Below are 20,302 nucleotides of genomic sequence, written 5' to 3'. Positions count from 1 at the left end.
CACGTTTTTCTCCAGTGTGTCTTCACTAATCTCACCCTTTAGCAGTGTAAACAAAAAAAAAAAAACAAACAAACAAACAAAAAAAAACAAAAAAAAAAAAACAAAAAAAAACCAAAGCTCACAAAATAACCCGAAGGTACATCTTTTAAAATACTCAGAAGCTGATGTGTCCCAGTTCTTTCCAAGAAACTTCGTAGAGAATCAGTGTGCAAATCCAATAGCTTGGAATTCAGGTCCTCCTCCCAGGGCTCTCCTCTGCTCTTTTCCAAAGCTTTAAGGACACTGACCCCGGCTCCAAACTGACGAGATTTTGCTCTTAAATGCTCTTGGCACAGCTACACAGCCGGAGAGGGGAGCAGGAGGGTTTTACGTGTACTCAATTCTAGGCAAAAGCCAGTGTTGAGAGCACAACGGTCCCTTCCTCTTTAGTTCTCATCTATTTAAAACTACTCAAAAATAAATAGATGTTTTAAATAGATGAGAGTTTGGAGCTTGCTATAGTCACAGTGTAAGGGATCCACATCAATGTTAAAGGCCTCTGCTCCTGTGCCTCCAATGGTCTGAATTGAAATGCAGTGTTTGAAAAGAAAATGCCACAAGAACTTGGGTATTCTAAATCCACAGTGGATTAAATGAGAATGAAACTGTGGTGCTTCAGAGAAAAACTGAGATAAAGCCGAAAAGTTTCCAAGCCCCGGGTTGAAGTTACCTGGGAAGATAACTGTGAGACCACTGCCTCTTCTCATAGCGAACATATACATCTATTGTCTTTTTAACTTGGAAGACATTCCCAGCAAGTGAACTGTTCAGCCTTCCAAAAGCTAATTACTGTAAATCACAACTATGCTAACTGTTCTTGCACTATTTAGGGAACAGAAAAACACCTTGAAACCAGTGTGGGGAGGTGAGGACTGAGTAAGCGGTGAGAAACTGATGTGGTACTCAGGATTGTTGCTCTGCACAAGGCCACTGTCCTTCAGAAGTTTTCCAGAATGAGATCACAACTCTGTGTGTGGCTGGGTTTGTTGAACAGAGGGCAAAAACTGCATCATTCCACAGTAAAAGCCAGTTGCTTTTAAGAAATGTGAGGTTTAAGTCATGTCAAGCAGGGGGCAAATGTGGTGTATTACTGGCTACTGTACAGCAAATGGTAAGAAACCTCAAGGGAGATATAGCCACAAAGGTGGATGCCTTGCATAGAATCACTGAGGTATAAAACCATTCTTGAAAAACATTTAGTATTATCTGAAATTAATTGCTAGAGGTCAAGCACTCCTCACAAATTTACATGGCAGATCTGATTTTCAGTGTTCTCTTTTTTTTTTTTCCCTCTAGCAAGGAAATCCACACTTTTCCATTTGTCTGCTATCTGGTTTTGCTTCCTCCCTCCCTCCCCCTCCTTCTTCTCCTCAAGGTCTTGGATGTCAGGTTTGGCTGCAGTAACACATCAGGTTGGCTGCATAAGTTTTAACAGCTAAAAGAGGATTTCAGTGAACACCACTGCAGACTAAATCTCAGCTCAAAATTTTTTCACATGTAGAAGTTTCTGCTTCCAAAGGACAAGAAGTTCATCCAGCACAGATCAGCATCAGCCAGATGCTGGCCTTTTAAAATCAACCCAGGTGACTACTAAAGTTCTGAGGATTCTTCAGTAAATGGTGTCACTCCTTGTGGGAAACCTGCCCTGGCTGCCTCCCCAGCTCCTGTGGAAAAGCCACTGACTTGAGTAAGCAGTGACAAACAGGAATTAGTATCTCACACCACCTTTCAGGAACAGCCCTCTTTTTGAAGAAGGGTTGGGAAAGCAGTTTGCACTGTTTCTGTTCTTGTCCCCTGTGGTTTGTGACTAAAGGGTGGACATAAGGAACATAAAGTTCCTTAGTCTGTACACCACCCACCAGAGGGGCAGACCTCTGGATGCTCTGCTGAAAGGGTGAGGCTGAGACTGAGAAGGGCAGAGCTGGCTGGAAGACTGGGAGCAGGAGGCAGAAGTGCCCTGATGAGATGGCATGACTGCTTCAAGGTTTAAAGGCTTCATGGACAGAGGAGAAGCCAGTTTGAGAGTGTATCTATAAGGACCAAAATAGCATTATTCAAACCAAAATAAAAGGAAGAACTATATATGTATATATGCCATATATGTTTTTGCTCAAGTCTCATGACTTTGGGGTCAGTCCCGTGAGTTGAATGAGGAAGGACAATAGTTTTGAGCTGTCAAAGCTGGCAGCATTCACCTCTACTCTTCTTTTCATCAAACAGCTGTTGCCCTGTCTCCTGGAGGATGTGTTTGGTGCGTTGGCTCACAGGGCAATGCAGGGACCTTGCAGGATGCTTCAGTGAGGATGTGCTCTGTGTTCTGCTGGGGGTGAAGCCATCTGAGCGCAGGTGATCGCCATAAGCACCACAGTGCCACCACATCTCCCTGTGGCTCCATGTCCACATTAGCCAGGCTGTAAGCTGAATGATCAGCAATGCCTGATGTGTCCAGCTAGGGGGTCAGTAAATGACCCTGCTGATCTCGTAGGTCCACCAGGCAGCAAGTCTTGGCTTGTAAGGAGAGCTGGGTTGGAAGCTCACATTTAACATTAGAGTTTGACAAGGCTAAATGCTGTATTTAGCTTCAATTTTGGCTATTTAAGAAAACTTTTACAGTACTGTAGCTCCATTAGCTTCAGCAATATTACTTCAAACTTCTTTTGAGCTAAAGGAGGAAAAGCAGTCTATAATTTCTTGTAAGCTGAGAATCAGCTGGAGACCTGTATTGGCTCTTTTCCTTTTCTGTACTATACAATTATCTGAAAAAAAAGTCCTGTATTTTGCAGTCTAAATTACACTTTAGCCATAGCTCTGTACAGGTAACATGACTCTAATGTGGAGAGTATTTCTTTTGAACAAAAGAAAACAGCTTAGTCTAACTGTCATCAGAGCAGGAAAAAGAAGTAATTGGTGTTTATTATGTCACTAAATTAAGTCACATGTGACTCTGAATGCATATGTAATTTTCAGAGTAAGACCATGTAGATATAAGTATCATTTCTGCATGCTATTTTTCAAACAGAACACTACCTTCCAACCCGTATTGTTGTTTGTTCCTTCAGGCAGAAACTGCAATTACTCTACAGTTTGTACTAATATTCTGAGGCCTCAACTGTTCCTGAGTATTACCACAGTATAAATATCATTAATAAAGTTTCAGAAAAGAAGTCCTGCTCCCTCTATTCATGTAGGCACTTACACCCACTTCCAAGGAACTCAGTCAGACTAGGCCTGGATGGATGTGTGGGCTTTGGAAGGAAGCAGCTGAGCTTTGCTGTACCCATTCACTACTGGTGACCTTCCTTGTGATTTGGAGGTCTCTAATGACCATACCTGGCACATCCCAGTAATTCCAGACTAACTGTACATTACCTTGGTAACTAACCTTTTGCCTCCCCCTTGTTGGATTTGCTGAATCCAAGATGCATGAATGTCCTTCCCAAACACCTTCTCTGAAAGAACTCATCATCTCCCAAGGCCACACTCCCCCTGGCACTGCAATCAGGGACTGCTGCAATAGGCACTGTACACACAGCCCAGGTGACAAATCCTGCCGGCTCTTCTGACTGCAGCCACAGGGTCCTGAAGCAGACCAGTTCCTCAGAGGCCAAGGAACTTTTATGATGAACCTGGTCCATGATATGAATTCACACCTTGGAGCAGTACAGATCCTGTGTGGCACTCAGTTTCTGAAGCAGACAGATTAGCATGCAGATATTCCAGAGCCACCAATCTGGATGGGAAAAGAAAACAAAGTCATGGTAGTGGGGCTAGGGGGTCATCATTCCCACTCTGACTACTACCAAAAGAGATTGCAAGAGGGACTTTTTTTTTTCTTGCATTAAGTCACACTGAAAGTTGGATCCTTTTTGCAAAAATCTGTCAGTGCCAGTCTGTCTCCACTGACCACCACCATATCCAACAAAACATACACTTGAGGCAAGTAGGAGTAGGCTTCTCTGTAAGTTACTGATAATAGCTGTATTGAAAGAAGTTGTGTCAATTTGTAAGTCTTAAATTCCATTTTACCAAACTACCAGAAATCCCTTCTAGAATATTAGGCAATTTCACAGTCATCCTCACATATGGAAAATAACTGATTCAAAAATACAAGATTTTTTTCAAGATATGAAAATATCCACACTGTGCTGCTGCAATTATTCTTCCCCTCAAGGGAATAAATACATCTTATCTACGAAACAATTAAAATATCTCTAGAACTTTTTTATTACACTATTCCTTACAATTAATTGTTTGTTTTTTTGTACAATCCCATGTACACTGTAAATAAATAAACTGCAGAGGAAATTAGGTGGAAAGGACCACAAAAATAAGAAAATAGATACAATTATTTCACTTTACCTTAGGAGAAGACATGTTTAAACTAACATATTATTCACAAAAGCAAGGTAAATATTATAACTAATATTTGAGAACTCTCACAGCGTGACTGTGTCGTATGCCAAGAATACTAATCTCTACAAAAATAAACTTCAGCAATGGACCATGATTTTTCAGTGTTGCACCGTGTGCTGCTCAGACTTTTGAAAGCTGAAGGAAAAAGAGTCTGTATAAAATAAAGCTGCTTCTGACTGCAATTAGCATTGAAGAATGTCTTAAACTTTTCATAATTTTACATAATCTAGGCAGACCAGCAAATCAATGGAAGTGGGAGTGAAGCAGACAGAAGCAGTATGAAACTATGGAAAGAGGAGCCGTGGCTCGTGGGAACACCAGCCACGCTTACCCCTGCAGCAGCTGCTGAATAACCTGAAAGGTGATGTTTTCACAGCCTTGTCTGGTTGGTCTCCCCCTCTGACTGCCTGGGATGAAGTTGGATGGACAGCTTGGGTATCTACTGTCCAGTTTAACCTTGCTTTGCATGTCACAGAGACAGGAACCCAGCCCTGTTTAGTACCTGAGCTTGACTGTCAGGGTAAAAAATTGTTTAAAAACCAGCTGGGCACATGGAGCAGCAGATCCTGCCTCCCTGAATTAAAAAAAGGGCAGAATACTACTTCTCATGATGCACTTGGAGCAGCTCCCAGAACACCAATGTTAGAGGCTGGGAGACTGTGTATAGGTTCTCTGTCTGCTGCTCCTTCAAGGTTTGTGGTGGAAGATGACGAAACAAAAATTACAAGCTTCTTTTTTTTTTTTTCCCATTTTTAAAAGTAGGTAGGTAATAAAATGCTGCTTTAAATGTAAAATAAATGCTTTCATTTCCACCACTTTTCCTCCAATAGCAAAACGTGTCTGCAGAGATGTTTAATGTCAGACTGTAGCGTGTCTGTGTTTTGCATCAGCATGCTTGAACGCTGACCCTGGTCTGAGCAGGAGGACCTTTGAGGGTCCCCTCCACCCTTAATTACCATTAGCATTTGTGATGAGGTGTGGCATCATGCCTAACAAGCAGCCTCAGGTGGAAACAGGCACAGCTGCCGCCGATTTTGGTCAGAAACCAGTTTCAAGAAGCAAGCCTGCAGGGTAATAATGTAGAAAACTTCCTGCTGTAGGCTACAGGTGAGAAGGAGATTGAGGACTGGAAGAGCTAGGATGGGATGAGCAGACCTCAGGAAAAGGCTCAACACCTGGGCTTGCAGATGATGCCAGGCACAGTCTGAACTGATCTTGCCACCAGGCAGGTTGTAACATAACAGTACTGTAGAGAGACACACCAGCCCAGCATCTGCATTGAGAAAATACAAATTCAGTCTGGCCTTATAGCAAAGAGGCTTAGCCAAAGAGGTAGGGGCTGAGTGCACCAGATAATCCAAACATGGTCTCTAATTAGATCAAAGTGATGTGAGTGACTACTCAACTACAATCCTTCTCAGGTTATAGTCAGTTTTGCAGTGTTCACCTGAGTCTAAGAAAAAAAGAAAGACACGATTATGAAAATCATAATTTTTTATCCTCCCTTAACAGCTGTATTTAAAACAAGTCTCTATGGCCGTCAGATTGTTTCAAGCCTGCCATTGTAATTCACCATGCTCCCCTAAAGCAGCAGCAGCAGCAGATACATCCAAACAGCAGAGGGCTTGTGCTCCGTGCCCAGCACGGCCACGCCGCCGTGCCGCGGGCAGACAGACACCGCCGTGTCCGTGAGTCACGAACCGCAGCTCCTCTGCGGGCACCGGAGCCACCCGAGGGGCAGCCCGAGCCTCCATCCCTCCCTCCCTCCTCCCGCCGGGGCTCCGTGTCCCGGCAGAGCCCTCGGCGATGCACACGAACACCGGGCCCCACAGCTGCACATCTGCTTTGTCAGAGCGCGCACATCTGCGGGCAACAGCGCATCACACGAGCAGCAGGCACAGAGGCTTTCAGCTCTGCACATCAGCGTTCCGAGCAGGAAAAAAAAAAGTCCGAAGGATGTGCCTCAGTGCTAAAGAGCCTGTCTGGGAGTGAGATTCTTGAGTCACATGTAGGTGGGCTGTAAAGACAGGAACAATTATCTGTCCAGAACAGGGTCATCCAGGAAAGCAGGCATTTGTAGTGTGAAGTTTCAGCTCATGCAGCCTCTTTTTCTCATATTGGTTGAGTTGACTTTTAGCCAGCAGCAGACAAAAAATTCAAATTCTCTAGATTCAGGGTCCTAGTGTTTTGTTCATATTACAGTTTAAAATTTTATGAAAAAAAGACAAAAAGAAAAGGAAGCAGATTCCTGTCCTTTTCTTCCAAAAGAAGTGTAGAATTTTCAAGGACCACAGTTTTGACCTATCAGTGAACATACAATCTTGAACTGAAAAGAAGTAATCTGAGGACAAAAGGAATGATCTAACTCTGCACAGACGCTTCTCATCTGTTCCTGTTCAAAGCACATTGATGTCCATCTCTGAGCTAAAATGAAGTAGTACCTTTACTCCTTCAGAGCTGAACTAACCTTCATTGCCCCTCATCTTCTGTAGAGTTGTAGCCATAGCTGACAAGGATCAGGATTCTGCTCCAGGACTGTAAGTTTGATGATTTCCAGAGTTGATTTAAAGGCAACTGCAATTATGAAAATCAGAAATTATGACTGCCAACAATTTAAATTGAGAGAAAGCCTCTCCAGTCAAGAAAACCTGAACGAAGGCCATATGTAAGTTCTTAGTGCTGACTGGCAAAACCTCCAGTGGTTTTTCTGAGTGCTTGCCGGTTTTGTGAAAGATACAATACATAGCATTTTTAGGGTCTGCAGGAATCTCTCGTGATTCTTTACAGTTCAAATCATCAAGTACTATGACATTTTCATCTTCAGTGTTTCAGCATTTAAAGCAGCTTTTCTAAGCCAAAATTGTACAGCTCTTCAGTCTTCTCTTGTCATCTACTATCATGTATTTTCAAAGACTAGAATAGATTTATACTAATTGATTTAGCTCTTCTCAAAAATTGGGCTAATAAATTGAACTTTCACACCTGCTACCTTTTCTTAGTCTTATAATGAGGTGGGCCTTTTCCCTCTAAAAGAATTTAGGATTCATTTTTATTGCAGAGAGAATCTCAGCTACTTGACAATACAATTCAGTAGAACAAAGTCTTTTTAAAAACAGTTTTGCTAAACAAAATATTAACAAAAGCAGCTTCAGTATTTCATCACAATTTGATGTAGGGTTTGTAAAGAAAAAAAGAGGATCCATAGTTATAACTCACCTACAAAAAGTGTTTGTTTTGACTCTGCATCCAAATCTCATCTTGTCTCTATGATCTCCAACTTTTCAGGCAGGCTGTGCCGGAGGATTAAGTTCTACCCTGTTCTGGAAAAACTGGGGAGTTTTCATAACTTATGCATGTTTTAGGTTGCTATTAACAGCTCTGATCAGCACATCAGAGAAGTGGGAGGGTTTTCTCCTTTCTTTTAAAAGTTGTTGTACAGATGAGCTGAGGCTGAATTTGCCTTTAAATTAATCAAACCTCTTTAGCAAGTAATTTTCTTGCATGTAACCCTTTCCAAATTCTTCCACAGCTAATTTTTTTCAAGTACCCATAATGATGTCACCAGACAGGTAGCTTATTATTCACATTACAAATAAAAATCATAAAATAGTTTTGAGTGAATTCTCTAAGGAGCATTTTGGGAAGGAGAATATGGGCATCATATTGTTGAAAGAGCTCTTGGGGATCCTCAAAGCAGGGAGAGAATTTCTCTTTCTTTTTCGTTAAGTGTGCCTGCTGAAAATAAATGTTTGATGGTTTGTCTTGTGTATTGAATGAAAAAGAGTTAATACCATCTAGTTAGGTATATGTGTTGAATACTTCATTAGCTAATTTTCACAGCTAAAAATCCCCAGGCTTTAAAGCATCTTTTTCCTCTCAGGCTGTGCAATAATCTTCAGTACATGTTAGCCTGTATCATGAAAGCTTATCTTCTCAGCAAATGAGTCTTCAAGTTCTCTCTCACTGGTAAAGTAGTTTAGCTCTATGCCAAGCTGGAAAACTTCACCCTCCCCCAGGGGTAAATAAAATCCCTATAAGCAAGAGTTCAAGCTGAGCAAGTTCTTCACCAGCTACTCTTTCCATGAGTCACACTCTTCTCTTCTGCAGAATCTCTCCAGTTCCTTGTCTCAGTGATATAAGATCAGCACAATCTAAATTACCCTTCATAGCTAAAAATCATTCTAAACCCTAAAACTAATGAGAATAAAAGCCCTCTGCAGCAACAACTGAAAATATCTTCTCCTTTCCTTCTGCAGTTTTCTTCACTCTCTTATTCTTGCTGTTTTTCCTAGGTCTGGCTCTCTAATCAAAACAACATGCTTACCTTCTCAAATTGATAATTTCTAAAGCAGCCACTAATCTTCTTAATGTTTTACAGTCAGAGAGGTGCTCTTCTTTTCTTATACTTTCTGATTGTGTCTCCATCAGGAAATTATATCGTTGGCATGTGGTCATTCCTCACAGCACTCCAGTGTACAAGGCTTAGACACAAACCACAGCAGTGTGCGGGAGGACACAGAACCTGGTTTCAAGGGCTAGCACTGCCTCTTAAAGCTCATTTCTAATTTGAATAAACGTTCTTATATTGGGGAAAACCTAATGCTCTGAGTCTACTGTCTGATCCTGTAATCAACTAGTCTTGCACAGACTTAACAATTGTCTTAACAATTATACACAACCATTGTTTCCACAGCTCAATTTCAGCAAGAACTATAAATAAGAAAATGTTTTTCCTTTTGTGACTTACTAAACCAGAAACACTGCATTGGAGAATAACCTGTTTCATCCAAAGAGGGATGTACAGTACAGTGATTAGCATCTTCCAGGCCTAGGTGTTATTTTAGGAGGCTACATGAGAAACCTTTCTTCAAAAGTAAGAAAATAACATTCAAAGTAACAGAGAATGCTTAAACTGAAAATGTGGGTGAGAAACCATGAGTTAGTTTTCATTGTAGTGCTGAATCCTCCTATTGCCAGCCCATCTGAAATACTGGGCACAGCAAGCAGAGCAGTCCCAAGGGGGAGTTTTGATTTTTATTGTGTATTATGGTGATACATGCACAAAGGTTTGTGTGTTGTCAAGAGAATCTTGTCAAAGATAATAATCCCACCGAACTGCTTGGGATGTTCTCACAGTTTCACTTTCCAGGATATCTCCCAAAGTGTAGCTGGTGATCTACAGGCATTGTGGAAGATGAATGATATTCTCCTGACCTTCAGTAGTAGGTTAAGCCACTAGGTAGCCTGTTGAGTCCAAAAGGAGTTACACCAATATTCTGGCTGCAAAAAGCTGTAATTTAAAGATGTTTGAAGTCACGGGATTACGAGCGTACTGAAGTAACAGAAACTATGGCACAAAACACTTTCAACTGCAGGCAATTAATTATTCTCTGTTTATCTCTTTGTTTTACTAGGTCTTTTTTCTACCTATATGTTTTATGGTATACAAGAATAAATTCATTAGGATTTTTATATAAGACATGCTAATGTACTTAGAGGAAAATCAAAGTCCTATAACAGGTTTTGCTTTGTTGTAAAATTACAGTGGTGTGAAAGCCAAGGACATGGTTTAGGTTCCCTTTTATTGCTTTAGAGTGCTGTCTGGCTTTTCCAAACCATATACATAAATATGACTGGATAACCTGGAGATAGGAAAGCACTTGTTTAAACATGTGCATGCCCACAGCACCACAATTTACAGAAACAGAGCTGGCACCGTGTTCTAACACAGAAATTTAGGGTTGCACCACACTTACTGAACAATTGCTCTAATGTTTGAAATACAATGGCTACACTGTTTTGTTTCCAAGTTCTTTAGGAAAAATCACTACAAATTTTTTTTTGGTACCATAGTACCTCTCCAGATACTATAGAAAAGTATTCAGTGTACTATTTCTCAATTAGCTGTTACTTAGTATACTCTAAAAAAATCTTGAAATTAAAGCTTAGGTACAACTAACTGGCACTTAGGGAAAAATCTTTGAAATTCAGTAGAAATGCTTTAGTAGCCTGTGGATTCAGAAGTGGCAGGTGGAACACAAACAAATAAAAAAGGCTAAGAAAAATCTCTAAGTTACATATACCAGTTTCATTGTTACAAGCCAGCAAAGTCAACCAAGCACTTTGTTTTATGAGGTGTTACAGAGTCAGAGGAAAAGGGGTTAGGGGACTGTACCAAAAAGCAGCAGTGCAAGGTAATGGAGAAAAACCCCCACATTTGTCCCTGTCAGAAGCCAGCTCCCTGTGCTGGTTGCAGTTGTGATATACTGTGATATACACTGTATGAACACAGCCTGGTGCTCCTCAGCCCAGAGAAGCTGACTTGGAAAACCCCACATTTTCCCAGCTTAGCCTCACAGTTTTGCCCTCCACAACTCTACATGGATCACAGTCTGGTCACTTCTGAACATGGCCACTCTCAGTGAGAAGCTGTGAAACAGAAAGGTTTTGGTGCATTTTGGTTCATTCCAAGCCTATTTCTTGATGGCAAATCATACTTCTGCTTTGTTGGTATCCAAAACTGATTTTGTCATCCTGACTCAAGGAAAGCACCTGTGTGGGACTAAGGCACTGAGCACACAGCTGCCAGAGAGTATGACAGGATGTACTAACCTGTCAGGAAATCTCTGTAAGGCTCTAAGAGACAGAAAAGATCCTTAGCTGTTCAAAATTAATTTTTTTTAAAGAGACACTGAAAAAATGTGAGCCAAAAAGTGATATTTTCAGCCTTGGTATCTGCTGCACTTGACTCAGATAGACAGAAGTTTTGATGGAGTTACAGGGATACTACAGCATTTGTTTTTTCTTTTACTTTAGCAGTTCTCAGCAAAAATGTCAATTTATCTGGGTTTAAGCTGACACTGCTGTGGCTCATTGTATCAGGTTAATTGGTAACACTGTCTATTTATATTAAGCAGCTTATAATACTCACACCTAAGCAATGCTTTTCATTTATAGACTTCACCACACTGGCACAGCTGTACCCCCATTTTACACAGGGGACAAGTCAAGGAAAGCAAGGCCAACACTGGACTTTCTAACACACGCAGCAGTTTGGGTGGCAAAAGGATGTCGGATATTACTTGGCTTTTTCCCTGGTGTGCTGGAAAATGATTTAATTAGGCACAGTGGCCTTCAAGTGTGCAGCCATTTATGGGGCTGAAGGCTCAGCAGGGTTCCTGTGTCTCGCAGGCACAGCTGGTTGTGTTTTAGGGGCAGGGGCTCAGCCTGAAGTGTGAAAAGCCCCCACTGCCACAGCCACGGGCACAGCACATCTGCTGCACCCAAACACTGCCTGCTCCCACCTTACAAGGACAGGCACAAACACAGAGGGGAGAGACACAGCCTCAGCAATGTTGGTGGCATGGGATCAGAGGAAATGTGAAGGGAGATTGTGAAAAGAGAAGGGGAAAGAGCAAAAACTTCCAGGACAGCGTGAGAAAATGCATTCAGGGAAGGAGAGGTGGGACGTGCTGCACCTCCTACATGAAAGTTTTGATCCAGCAAAGAACATAAGCATTGCTTAGGCGTCCTTTTAAATTTGAGGAGCTGGAATACAAAGATGCCCGAGCTTTGCAGTCTTAACACTTTTCCACTCACATGTCTGTCTCTTTTCTTGCCCTGTGCTGGAAACATTCGCAGAATTATAGTCCAGTTCTCCTGAGTACCATGCCCAGGTAAATGGAAGCATAACAGGACAGGAAGCCAGCCCCTTTCATTACAGAAGAACAAGAAGGATCATAAAGCAAGATCCCAGGGTGAGACTGCCAGCAGTGCAGTCCTTATTGTCAGGAGCAACCCAATCAGCCCTGGGGCACAGGCATACCAATGTGATTTTCATAGCCTCATTTTCACTGCCCTAGCACTTCTTTGTGAAGCTGACACTCTTTTAATTTCCAGCCTCCATTTATGCTCCACCACTTTATACCCACTCCCTGCTTTCTGTGTGAGAATTTTCTTTCCAGCTTAGCAAAGTTCAGGCTTTTCCTGAGTGGATAACATGTAAGTCAAGTTATCTGCAAGTCTATTAGCACTTCACTTACAGATTAATAACAACTTCTATGTTTATACAGGACTTTATATCCAGTGTACTTCCTAGTACCTTGTAGTTGTTAATATAAATTTCTTTTACAGAGGTGTAGACAATGGTCTTGTCTTAAATCACTAAAGAAGGTGTGATGTTTAAGAATTATTAACTAGACTAATAGATTCATCAGTTAAACAACTAAGCTTTTGCCTTAAAAAATATTTAAATGACGTAGCCTTAACATTAAGACTTTTAAAATTAGATATATTAGAGAAAACACACTTCAATAACATTTTAGAAAACACCAAATATTCGAATGTTTAGTCTGACAGTGAAGCTTATCAGTTTAAGGACTCATGAAATATTGGCATACAGTTACTTGACAATTAATCACATCCTGGCTCATGTACTGAACATGAAATTCACACTGGACCCCTCTATTGAAAACAAAATACTTTTTATGTGGTCTAAGTTTTAAGGGATTCATACATTTACCAGTTAAATTGCTAGGTAAAAAAAAAAATAACAATGAGCAGCAGTATACTCTAAGAATAAGCTATCAGGTATCCAAATACTCAAAAAAATAATAATCTGCCTCTTTCTAAAACAGTTCAAGAAAAGTCACAGCAGCTGTTAGGTTCTGATTTCCTTTCAAAATTAGATTATTAATTTAGATACAACTAGAAGGTAAATTTGGCTATACCAGTTTAAGTATCAGTCTTCATATAATGTTATTGTTCCCTATTTTGCAACAATTCCCTAATTACAAAGAAATTCTAAGTTGCTGGAAAGCTGTGCCATCAGACAGCTGGCTCAGCCAATCAAAACTAGGATTTTCTTTTTAAAGTTAATATTGCCATTCATGGCCGTGGGCTGCGTGCGGCTCTAACCCAGCTGTTCAGGATAACAAGGGAGCAGACAAAGGCACATTTCACCCTTTCAAACCTTGCTGCACTGCTTCTGCTTAGCTTTTGATCTGGGAAAAGATGGGAGGGCACAGGCTTTTGGCTGGGACACAGCCCTGGGAGCTGGATGAGGGGACACCCCAGGCTGGAGCAGACACCTCCAAGGGCTCCCCTCCTTGCCAGGGCTGCTGCCCCCTGAACACTCACCTTAACCCATTCTAAGCAGAAAGCAAATTTCTGCCTACTGGTTGGAAAGGAGAAAATGAAAACCAGGCCCCTGCAGCAGTTTGAATCCTTGGCCATGTCTGAGTGAGTGATGGTACAGAAGTGCTGTGATACCTCTCTGTGCATGGGAGGTACGCACAAAACCCTAAAAATACGGGACTGTGAATGTACTGCAGAGTCAACAGTAAGTGAAATGTTTTCAGAAAATCCTAAAGGGAAGAATGGAAAAAAAAAGCAGACCAGCCCTCTGGGAACTCTGCTTTCCTAAGTCATAAAACCCTCAGTTTTCCCTGTCTGGAAAAGCTGTCCACAATGCTCAGAACAATATGCTTTTATTTTTAGCCTTTTATACCAAATAGCCATGAGGAAAATAATACCCCGTGTCAAATGTTGTGAGTGGGCAAAAGTACCATCTTGTAGTTAAGACAGATATGTTTTTAAAAGCTGGAGTTTGAGACATGAAATTGAAATTGTTCAACAAAGTTTACAAGCAAATTTAATATTTCAGGAACATGTTTGTGTCTTTAACTAAAGCATGTTTTCAAACTGCTTTAGTTTTTTTATGCGATGTGTAAAAAATATTTCATGTTCTTCACTTTGAAATTCACAAAAAATTTGGAATCTTAAAAAAGTCCTGAAAATGGACATGCCAAATGTGTTGTTAATAAACAAAAAAAATTATTTTATTGAATAAAATGGCTTGAAATCAAGCCAAACTTCCAAAATGGAAAGGAAGATACATTTTTTCTTCTTTTTCTGAAGGCATCCAACAGTGCAGGAATGCTTTGTTGAAAATCTAAAGATGGACAAAAAATATCAAAAACTTGGTGGAGCAGCAGACTTTATTAATTAAACCACAATTAACTTTGCGGCCCTATTTGGTTTTGCATGGTCACGCAGTATATTCATGCATACTGTATCTAATCCTGCTATCACCAGATAGACAAAACTCCAGACACCAGGAATTTGGTTTGGCTAAGTCAAGCACAGTGACTTATTTCAGATGCTGATCTGTTTCTTAAAAAGAAGCATTGTTACTTTTCCCTGTACATTCTACAGCCCAGCTCAGCTGAGGCTCAGTTGCGTGGGCGTGCTCAAGACAAACCTTCAGACAACACCCAGCTCTTGCAGAAATTTATAAAGATGGTAATGAGGCTTTGCCTGGGTGTGTTGCAGTATCTGCAGCTGAACTGGGTCAGAGACTGAAGCTCCTGGGCACCCTCCCAGCTGCTCACTGTTGCTTCTTGTTTTTTTCACTGCCAGAGGTCACCCTCTTTCGAGATCTGCCTCTGTCACTGCATGCTTAGGTTGGCACTGTGAAATGACATAATTGTCACTGCCATGCTTTATCATTGGTAGCTCTCAGTAGGCACTCACATTACAGACAGGGAAGAAGAGAGTGAACTGACTTGGCCAGAGGGCTGGCTAACACCTGCACCCACTGGTGTGGCCCAGGCTGATGCAGGAGTTCAGAGTTTACAGCAGCACAAAGTCATGGGAGGCACCTCTCACCTTGAGGGGCTGGCAAACCCCTCTGGGTACAGGAGCCCCTCTCTGCACCTTTCCTGAGAGATGGAGACCTCTGCTCCAGCTCACTGGGCTAGTCTGTATTCTCAGCCTCTGCTCTGCCATAAATGCAGACCCTCTCAGATGCCAATCAAAGGCAACCTTTTAATTTGGCACAGCACAGGATAGGTGTTTAGGAACAGACATAGACAGGGTTTCACTGCATTAACACCTGTGGCAGTGTTTCCCAGAAATCTAACAGACTGTAAGGGGAAGAGGTGATAAGAGGCAGGGTAGTTTTGGCAGCCTGCCACCACAAACTGGTGGATGCTGAATTTATGTCACAGGCAAGTCCTGTGCAAAGGTCACAGCAAGCTAAACATTAAAAATCCTAAAAGGTCCTTGCACAATTAATATTTTAAAAATAATGTATATTATATAAACTACTGTGATTAAAAGAGGCCAGGAACAGGGAAAGGTAGCCTGCAGCCAGGATTGTGCTAATTAAAGTATACAATAGAAATATTAATCAAGTGAACTTAAGGGTGGGAAGCAGGCAGGAGAAACAGGGAAGTCATGACATAATCCCCTTAGTACCATGTGATATTCCAGGGTCCTGAAAAACGGCACAGGCAGGCAGAAAGAGAGCAGTCCTGCCATCCTGGCTGGAAAAAGCTGTCTCTACCAAGGCAGGGGTTCTGCCTGGGCTGAAGAGCCACAGACAATGTCTCTGAGTGCCCACACTGCACACCACAGCTGGGGTACTGCAGCCTGCAGCATCATGAGCCCATGAAGGCCTTGAAGAGGATGTTTTCCAAATGTAGCTCTAATAGGGAGTTTTGTTTTACTTTTTCCTACCTTGGTATTACAGACTGATGATCTGAAGTAAGCCCTGTCTTTAAGGGAAAATCTCACTGTGAATCACCTCACACAGTAAAGCTCTCTGCTCCTGCAAGCATGGAAATGTTTAAAGCTCTTCCTGTAACCAGTGTTCCTATGTGTTCCTATTTTTCAGGATACCCTAATGATAATATAGTCATCCTCCTCTTAGTCACAAGGCTGTTTGGGAGATGGTATCTCTGGGTCTGAGGTGGGGGAGCATCTGCCAGCAGATTGCTTTAGCCAGGAAAATCCTCTGGCACAGAGGGTGAGTCGGGAGCCTGCCAAGTACAGAGCACTACAAGGGAGTTTATAAAGAAGCAATGAAGCCTGTGCATGCTTCTGCCTTCCTTTGCTTGCTGCTATGGAGGATCATACTTATGTTACAGCCCAGCTCCTGGCTTCTTTTGTTTACATCTACCAGCTCAACTCAGCTTCCTTTTCTCTCCCCAGCTGATCTTGCTGGTAAGCTGGGCACTTTTACTGAAAAATCCTTTTTGTCTCTATTCCCTCTTCCTCAGCACCAGCCGCGTGTGTGGCTGTGAAATTCCTTACTTAATTCTTTCTGTCCCTTGATTGTGACCTGACATCTTTATCAGCCTCTGATGTTCAGTTTCTGGGCATGAAGCACACAGCACCTTGGGGCTGGATTTCCCTGGCAGGAGCCCGGGGAGCTGCCAACAGCAGTCATGAGGAAGAAGGATGGAGAATTTCAGCCAGATTCTGTCACATGAATACACTATCTTACAGTAACTAGGAACATCACAGCAGCTTGGATATGCATGCCCTTCACACTCTGCTCACTACTTACTGTATTTTTCTTAGCATTTTTTTCACTGATCTTTTGAACAGTATTTTCAGCAGCTTTCAGTACCAGCAGTAGGATAAATAGGGTAGTCCTGTTCAACTTTAATTAGTAGTTTGCAGCAAAGATAGAATTCAAATATCAGCTCTTACTATCAAAATTACATAAACTTTCTTGCATGCAAGCACCCAGTCAAAGGAATGCATATGCCCATACCAAAAGTTCTTTCAATACCTTTGCTGGCATCTGTTATATATTGCCTGAACAAAGAAAGAGAATGGATCTTTTCAGCCATATAGCCATTCATACCTAAGGCCTTTGTTTCTGGGTCACAGGAATGAAGCTAGTCCCCAGGAAAAAAAAAAAAAAAAAAAGAAAAAGGTTAAAAAGACCTCAATGTAATCTTGTTTCCCTTCATGATTAACTGAAGTTGGGAAAAAAGGGATCTCTTTCATCAGCCTTAGGTTGCTGGAGACATATTGGAGTCATGCTGCTCTGTCAGCTGAACAGGAGCTCCCAGTGTGACATGCTGCTAAGAGAGACAATGCTGCTCTGGGATACATGAGCAGATACCCAGGGCTTGTATCCAGCAGGATGGCTATAGGATGTCTGCATGCAGTCCTGAGCAAATCCTGCTGGGATACTGTCCTGGCCTAGTGCCTGCAGTTCAAAAGAGATGCTGATAAATTATAGTAACTTCAGAGAAAAGCCACAAGAGTGTTTAACATGGACGTGACCAATCTTCCTTGTCCTATAATCTCCGTACCAAAATCATTGTTTGAACAAAAGCCAGCAAAGGGGAATTCCAGGAATAATCAGAAGAAGACAAAATTGGTGCCCTAGGAATCTCACTGCTCACTGCATGGAAGATGAAACAAGGCCATGATAGAAGATGGGTTGGGCACTCACCTCTTCCATACCCATGCCACATGGCATGATCTGCACCTTAACACTTCCATTTCATGCAGCTGGAGCACTGCTGATCAGTTACCTGGAAAATAAACATCATCTATGAGAAAGCCCATTAATTACAACTATTTAGCTCATCAAAAGGAGCTTAAGGACTGAGTTCAGAGTCTGATACATAAAAAAGACTTTGATAATAACTGTTTCAATTCAGTAAAGGAGAAGGACTCTGAAGGTTGACTATGAATAGTGTCTTCATTTCTTAAGGTGAAAAAACTATTTTTGAACATAATACAGCATTTGAAATTTTGAAAAAGAAAGTTCCGTAAAAGCAGCCATAATCTCATTTCAATTTTCTTTCTTAAAACTCTCCACAACCCAGTGAGCAAGTATTGCTTATTCACATGGTAAATGGCTGTAGCTGTATAACTAAAAGAATTTCAGTTAAAATATTCTTTTCTTAATCCTACATTGGAAAGAACAAATAAAATTTTTTATGCCCATTTCTAATAGAAATTAATTAAACTGGAATAAAACCCCCATACCCTAAACTCTAAGCAGTCCAGCTACTCTGGCAGCTTGTCTCTTTTCTGATGGCAGCACACAGTTACTGCCAGTAGAAACCTACCAGCAAATTGTGCATGGCCTTCAGACTTATTACAGACAAAAACCCCAACCATTCAGAAGCCTTTGGCCAGGATGACCCCTGCTAGCAGTTTTAAAATGTCACAGTGGATTAAGGCACAGAGTGATTTTTTTTGCAGTCCAGAGGTATACAGAAGAGCTACTAGGAGATGAAGAAAAGCAGGCAATTCTGGGAAGCCAACACTTGCATTACAAACTTTTAAATAACATTAAATGTATTTTTACGAAACAGCACAATCCCTCTTCCTTGGCTTCCTTGAGAGGAGGCTAATAGGAATCACATGACAATGGTAAGTGCTTCAGCAACCATTACTGTGGCTAGTGGGGTTTTAAAACAACAACAGAATTATTGTATGTTCCTATTAAATCCTCTTTGTCACCCTTGATAGAATTGATCGAGTGCTCTTCAGCGAATAAACACATTGGTGAATGACTCTTTTTCTTGGTCAGCTGTTGTGTTGACAGGACTCTTTTATCCTTTGACTGGCAGATGGTATGTGTGGCTGCTGGGAGGCAGCAGACAGAAAGTCAAGGCCAGGGCTTAGGGAACAGGCTAAGAAATGCCAGTGGAAGCTTGTGCAATGTGCGAGAATCAGCCAGATTGAGAAGGGAAGGAGAAGCCCTGTCTAGTGTCTGCTGAGACTGATTTGGGATAGCCATTGGGATTATCTTTCTCATGACACACTTGCTTTTAAAGATGCCATAGTGATTTCAAATGTTTGATTTCCCCAGCAGTTTCAGAAACTGTCTCAGCCTCCTGGAAATCAGATGCTGCTAAAATATCTTGCCACAGAGGACAACACCAACACAACAGCAAAGGGAAATGCCACTTTATCACATGCAAACTTATTAGAGGAAAAGTGATTAGAAGAATCTTCCTCTAAATTAAAATGTTGCATATCATAACCCTCTTGTAAGTCCAAATGTTTGGGCATTTTTAGCACCACTCTACCAAATTAAGAGGAGCCACTGAAACCAGTAAATCAACCTATGCTTGCTTTCTACCTCACCATGCCACATCCAGTATGCCTGTGGTTTTCAGTGACCAGAGAAGGAGCAGCCTGTGAAATTAAACAGGTATTTTTTCCTCAGCAGTAACCTTTTGTTTCTCATTTCTCCCTAAGGCACCATCCTGCCTCCAGCAGGGGACCCAGCCCTAGCATTCCAGCACCATCCCTGCTCTCCAGCGCCAGCTGGGCAGGAGAGTTGGTGCAATGAATTTTGCAGCTACTCTGTGTGCACCCGTCAGTGCCACTGACCACATTCCTGGGACCTGACACACACTGGAACACCTCTCCTACGCATTCTTCTCCTCCAGTTTTGGCTCATTCCAGTGCTTTTCTTAGAAAAACGAACAAACTATGGTCGTATTACTTTAAAACGTAACACAGACATTTTGGCCCCTCAGCAAAACATCTTTAGTATCAGATACTGTAGAAATGCACAGAAGATATTTTCACCACCAGAGGGGGCCTGTATTGTCCCAAATTTAAAGTAAAACCAGAAAAGCATGTTTTAGGAGAGAAAGAAAACAGCAAGTATGTGTTTGTACCAGGGTAGTACCTACAGGCATGAATGAATGATGCATTCATTCCCTGAGATGAAGGGAAAACAAGTTTGTGTGGGGTGAGCAGGGAGTGCTATCTGGTACCCACTCCATCAGCTGTGCTCAGAGGTATCCTACAGAGGAAATTCTTGAGGAATAACACGAGTTTTTCTGTGAATCTGTATGTTAAATAAAATGAGATTATTTTGGCTGCTGCTTTTAACTGCTGCCTCCTCCATGAACATTTCAGTACAAACAATGCTGTAAATGCAAGTCAAGCTTTCAAGGCTCTTATCATATGTCACAGTATTAATAGCTCTGTCTTAACTTCAAATGGGGCATTTTTAAAACATCAATATTTTATCAATATTTTGCATAGATATAAGACAGGGTTTGGGATTCCAGTC

General features: G+C 41.6%; 1 long non-coding RNA gene across 1 annotated transcript; it reads right to left on the bottom strand.

The window, feature by feature from the left end:
• Positions 1–2,916: 2,916 nt before the first annotated feature.
• LOC139589710 (uncharacterized) lies at positions 2,917–17,791 on the bottom strand. Its single transcript, XR_011679099.1, has 2 exons — positions 17,708–17,791; positions 2,917–3,769 (listed from the first exon to the last, which is right to left on the bottom strand). It is a non-coding gene; the product is annotated as an uncharacterized lncRNA (long non-coding RNA).
• Between the last annotated feature and the right edge of the window lie 2,511 nt (positions 17,792–20,302).

This window comes from Agelaius tricolor, unplaced genomic scaffold, assembly GCF_023055355.1.
Source record: "Agelaius tricolor isolate 1412-34295 unplaced genomic scaffold, bAgeTri1.0.p SCAF_1, whole genome shotgun sequence".
Taxonomy (NCBI): domain Eukaryota; kingdom Metazoa; phylum Chordata; class Aves; order Passeriformes; family Icteridae; genus Agelaius; species Agelaius tricolor.
Note: the sequence above shows the minus strand (reverse complement) of the source record. Positions and strands in the feature narration are given on the sequence as shown.